The sequence below is a fragment of the Lithobates pipiens genome, unplaced genomic scaffold (genome assembly GCF_037356315.1).
Source record: "Lithobates pipiens isolate NorthernLeopardFrog02 unplaced genomic scaffold, aLitPip1_a1.2 Scaffold_16, whole genome shotgun sequence".
Taxonomy (NCBI): domain Eukaryota; kingdom Metazoa; phylum Chordata; class Amphibia; order Anura; family Ranidae; genus Lithobates; species Lithobates pipiens.
Window position 1 is genome coordinate 608731586 of NW_027507748.1, and position 6195 is coordinate 608737780.

Below are 6195 nucleotides of genomic sequence, written 5' to 3' on the forward strand. Positions count from 1 at the left end.
GTCCCGTGGAATATCCTGCGACAATACTTTTGGTTTCCTTAAGCGATACAGCCTTTCGATGTTTATTGGATTTGTTATATCTTTATTCATCAATGGATTACATATCCTTTTTATTATTTCTGTTAAATCTTCTTGCTGTTCAGTATCCGGAACGCCTCGTATTCTTATATTTTTCTTTCTATCCCTGTTTTCTTGATCTTCTATTTTATATGCTTGCTCTTGTTGAACTTTTTTTAAGGAAATTACTTCAACTTCTAATTTCTTTATTATGCTTGCTTCTTTCTCCACTTTTTTTTCCATTTCTTCTACACGATCCAATACATGAGCAAAATTCTTATGCACTCTGTCCATTTCCTTTTTCATGGAGTTTTCCAATGCTGCAAACATTGAAATTATTTCTTTTTTGTAGGTAATGCTGAGGGGTTTTCTAACTGCAGCGAGTGAGACTGTATAGACTGTATTTTTTTTAATTTTTTTTTTATAATCTTTATTTTTATTTTAGTTTCTGTAGAATATAACAAAACATATAGTGCACAATACAATCGACAATGTATCACCATCCTGAGTAATTGACCACGTTAAACAGATCTAACATTGTGCAAAACATCAGGGAAAATCAAGACAAAGGGGAAAAACAGTAACCCTATAACAGGATAAAACATTTGAGGGGGGAAGGGAAAAAACAAACACAGGCCCTTCCAGTGCGATTCACATCATGGGGGGGACCCCCACCAGAGGCCCAGCTCAAGGCACACACCTCCCACCAGCTGTCAATACCCGAATTGGGGCCAAACACCCACGGCCCTCAGCCGGGCCCCGGCCAACGCCCCCCCCCCGGAGTGGGGCCTCAAGCCTCCAGCATAACTCCGTCAGGGGGGGAAGCATCACCCGGAACCCCGCCCAAGTCTCCCACGGCACCGGTCGCCCGTCAGAATGCCTAGGAGACAGCGGCCGAAGGCGCGGGCCCCAGCAACGGGCCACAGAGGCTGCGTCGCCCCCATGGGCAAATCACCCCCACCAGGACCCTGAGACTCTGCAAGAGGAAGGGAGGATACAGGTCATCACACTGCGATTGGCTCGGCAAAAAGTCAAGTTCAGGTATGTACGTCACTGCTCACTGGCCTCTTCAGCTTCAGTGAAGGCTCTGCTAGCTCCAACAGCGCAACATCCAAGCTAGATGGCATAGGGCCCGTGCCAGCAGTATACCGCTGCCACAAGGCCCAGATCCTACCGAAACGGTCACTTCTATCCCTGCACCGCGCCACCCACTCCTCCGCCTCCCTAATATCTTCCACCCTCCTGAGCCACTCAGCAATGGTAGGAGTCTGTGAGCGTTTCCAGTATATAGGTACTAGACGCTTAGCGGCATTTAAGAGGTGGGGGAGTACACTCTTCGTATAGCGGCTCAGAGGAGGGGCGGGGAGGTGCAGGAGAAAGAGCGACGGGGTGAAAGGGATCTCGATCTGCAGAGCATTTTTAATAAAGGCATGAATGTCGACCCAAAATGTGTGTATTACAGGGCAATCCCACCAGATATGTAGGAGCGTGCCTTTCTGGCCACAACCCCGCCAACAAAGGTCCGTGACCGAGGGGTAGATGCGGGCCAACGCTGCCGGCACCCGATACCAACGAGTCAAAAGTTTGTAGTTGGTTTCCTGTGTCCGGGAATCAATGGAGCTGGAGTGTGCCAATCGGTGCACTAGTGATCGTTGGCTTGGTGTAAAATCGACCCCCAGATCACGTTCCCACTCCCTCATAAAAACTGGTCGGATGGGCCCAGAAACCGCCCCCAGGAGCCGGTAAAGTTCAGAAACTAAGTGGGGAGTGGGCTCCTCTGCCATAAACACCTTTTCAAGTGACGTAAGAGATTCTATGTCTCTTAACGTAGCGCCCAGATTCGTGATGAAGTGGTGAAGCTGCTTGTATCTCCACCAGTCCATTGGAAAGCGTCCGTATCTATCCCTCAAGGCATCTAGGGGTATCAGCTTACCCTTGTCTATAAATTTGCCACAGCTATAGTTGCCGTCAGCGGCCCAAGTCCCAAAAAAGGCTACCTGCTCTCCAGGGGGAAACCACCTGAACCCTCCTAGAGGAGCCAATGGAGACCCCGGGGGCGCCAGGGCATACATGTCATTTGACCGATCCCATACCCTGAGGGCATGGGTGGTCAGCGGGGAAGTTGTCCGTGAAAGTCCCCTATGTTCCCGCGGAAGCCAAGGGGCATATGCGAGGTCGCGACCCGCCAGGGTTTTTTCCAAAGGGACCCACAGTTTGGTGGCAGAGTGGTGGCGCCAATTCAGCATATGTTGAAGCGCAATAGCCCTGTAGTAACGACGAATGTCAGGGAGGCCCAGCCCGCCCCTCTCCTTAGATCTCTGCAGCACGGACATGGCAAGCCTAGGTTTTTTGTTATGCCATATGAACCCTATCATGAGGCTTTGGAGTTGCGAGAAAAAGCCTCTGGGGAGGGGAACCGGGAGCATCTGCAGGTAAAAAAGCACTCTGGGGAGGATATTCATCTTAAGTATATTCACTTTGCCTAGCCATGTGAAGGAGGCTTTGTTCCAGTTCTGCAAGTCTCTACGCACTGTGCTCAGCAGGGAAGGGAAATTAGCGGAGTACAGTGTATCAAATTGGTCCGTGAGCTGGATCCCTAGGTATTTAATGGAAGCCTTGGCCCAGTGGAATGGGAAAGCCTGCTGCAAGCCAACGGCCACTGTCTCCGGGATAGTAATCGGCAGGACTTCAGATTTAGCGTAATTAATCTTGAAGTTGGATATTTGTCCAAAAATGTCAAGTTCCTTCATAAGGTTAGGGAGCGAGATGAGGGGGTTGGTCAGGTGGAAAAGCACGTCATCAGCATACGCTGAAAGTTTGTGCTCCGTGAGCCCCACCTGCACCCCAGTAATATCCTTACTCGCCCTCACTGTTCTGAGCAGGGGCTCCATAGCCAAGGCGAACAAGAGGGGAGATAGGGGGCATCCCTGCCTGGTGCCGTTCCGAATAGGGAATCCCGGAGACAGATGGCCGTTAACCTTAACTTGCGCACTGGGGGAGGTATACAGGGCCATGATCCAGTGCAGCATACGGGTACCCAGACCCAAGGCCTCTAAAACCGCCTTCAGGTAAGACCAATCTATCCTGTCAAAGGCCTTTTCGGCATCTGTGGACAGGATGAGGTATGGAGTGGAGGCATTGTGGAGACGTGCCCAGTGAATGAGCTGTATGGCCCGGATGGAATTATCTCTGGCCTCCCTACCAGAGATAAACCCTGTCTGATCGGGGTGGATGATAGAGGGAATGATATACTTAAGTCGGTTTGCCATAATTTTTGAGAAAATTTTTATATCCACATTAAGTAGCGATATAGGGCGGTAGCTTTGCGGGAGGGCAGGGTCCTTGCCTTCCTTGGGCAGCACGGTGATATGAGCCAACAAGGCTTCAGGTGGGATTGTTTGGCCTGTAGCAAAGGAATTAAAGTACCTGCACATGTGATTCTGTAGCAGGGGAAGAAATTTGGCATAATACGCCTTAGTGTATCCATCCGGGCCAGGACTCTTCCCACTAGGCAAGGCCCTCACCGTCCCTATCACCTCCTGCGGGGAAATGGGTGATTCAAGTTCCGTCTGCTGCTCTAGCGTCAGGGAGGGGAGTCCTGCCGAGGCAAGATAGTCTCCGATGAGTCGTTGTCTGGCAGTCTGTGCCGTCTGGGAGATACCCCTGTCCAGGTGGTACAAGTTAGCATAGTAATCCCTAAAAATAGATGCGATCTTTGAAGAGTGTAAGGAGATCGTACCGTCCGGGGAACGAAGCCTGTGTACATGTGAGGCTAGTCTACGCTGCCTAAGGGCCCTAGCCAACAGTCTGCCGCACTTGTTGCCGTGCTCGTAGTATTTATGGGATAAGTAGCGTAGTTGTCTGTGGGCACGACGGTCAAGGAGGCGTGAGAATAACTCCCTTAGCTCTAATAGTCGCTTACGGGCCTCAGCGTCCCCCTGGCGTTTATGTTTAAGTTCTTCCTGTTGCAAAGCTGACAGGACCCTCTGAAAATCTATCTGTCTCTCCCTTTTGAGTCTAGAGCCCAGTGAGATCAGTTCCCCCCTAAGTACGGCCTTATGACCCTCCCACACCGCTCCCTCCGCCACCTCCCCAGATACATTCTCCGCAAAGTAGTGTGTGATAGTTTCGGAAACCTTGGCCACCACTGAGGCATCATCCAGAAGATTTTCATTAAGACGCCATGACCAAGCCCTCGGTGACCCATCGGGAACTCGGATCACAGCCAGAATGGGGGCGTGATCCGATATGGTGATATTCCCTATTTCAGCTGACCGCAACAACTCCAGGGTACCGTGGTCCACACACATGAGATCAATGCGTGTGTACACATCGTGCACCCTCGAGTAGAAGCTATAGTCCCTATCTAATGCGTGCATCGCCCTCCATGTGTCTATAAGGAAGCTATTTTGTAACGATCTACGAAAATGCCTAAGGAAGGCCTGGGAGTGCGTAGGCCGGCCGTGAGATGTATCCAGTAGAGGGTCCGGGCTAACATTAAAGTCGCCCCCAAGTATTAGGTGGCCCTCCCTAAACTCCATCAGCTTATCTAATACCACATCTATGAAGGAAAGTTGCTGGGTATTGGGTGCGTAGAGAGTTGCAAACGTGAATTTTGCATTGGCCATAGTCCCCTTCACAAAGACATACCGGCCCTGTGGGTCTACAGAGCTCTCTGAGGGCCGGAAAGGGCAGGATTTGTGGAATGCGATGGCAGTGCCTCGTGATTTCGCTACAGGGGAGTTGCTAAAGAACCACTGATTGTAAAGATGCACGGGGACCCTAGGAGGTGCTGGCTGTCTAAAGTGAGTCTCTTGCAAGAACACTACCTGGGCCCCGAGACGTTTCAATTCGAGCCATAGCTTGCCGCGCTTTTGTGGAGAGCAGAGCCCCCTAACGTTGTAGGACAGTATCTTTAGTGACGACATACCTGAAGTCGCTGACGCTCAACCGGTCTGATCCACACCAAGTTCCCCTGAGAAAGGTAACCTAAAGAACAAAGCAACAAACCGTTAGTTGGCTGAAGTGCCGTGAGAGACACTGATGTAGGTAGGGGAAGTAGGGGGGACAGGATGGGGAACGAGGAAAGTGGAAAGGAGGGGAAGGGAAGGGCACTGAGGGAGGGTAAAGAGAAGGGGGGTGGAGGAGACTCTCAGAGGGGAAAAGGAAGGGGAAGGGGGGGGGGGGAAGGGAGGTAAACAATGGCCAGACCCCGTCTAGCGGGCCCGGAACACGGTACAGTAAATTAACTAAACAGCCCGCCCAGGGAGAGAGGGGGAGCATCCACCTCCCGGGCGTTAGCTAGAAGTCCCAGTCGGGACAAACACCAAATTAGGTGGGGCCTAAGTGGGGAACGTAGACAACCACCAAGGGGACACGGGGACCAGCGCCCCGCCCGGTCCAAGAGTCCAAATGAACAGGGTGTAAGAACAAAGAACTATAACTTGTGCTCCCCAATAGTGCAAAAAAGAGAAAAAAAAAAAAAAAAAAACCCCTGACGTCTGGGGATATAATAGCAGAAAGGAGGGGGAGTAGCAAAGGGAGACGGCATCCAAACAGTAGGTGACAAAGTGGGCTCCCAGTCCAACACTCAGCGGAAATCCCACCTCAATGCTGAAGAAGAACTCAGAGGTAGTCAGATGCAATAACAACCTTGAAATACGTCCAAGCTGACAGCTTTGTGCCTCTGGGTCCCTTCACAAGGTTTAGGTGCCCGTTAGAAAAAGGTGGGCTAGCTCGATCCGTTTAAGAGGCAACAGGTCGGCCATGAGTTCTGCGACACTACAGTCCGTCCCCAAGGGCAGAAGTGCCCGGAGAATGTCCATCCGTCTGCCTTTTGCGCCCCCGGGGGTGATTCCCACCTGTCGCCTGGATCCATGGTTGCGGCAGCTGTGGAAGTGGGATATCCGGAACGTTGCGCCAATCTGGAAAGTCCACAGGGCCAAGCTCCAAGATGTGAAGGAAGCGGGGGAGGTCATCCTTGGTTCGCAGCACGGCCCAACGGCCATTTTTGGACGCCTGGAGGCTAAACGGAAAGCCCCAGCGATAGGTGAGGCCCGCTGCTTGAATCGCCGCCAGGAGTGGGCGGACAGCCCGCCGTTGCATGAGAGTACGCCTGGAGAGGTCCTGGTAAAAGGA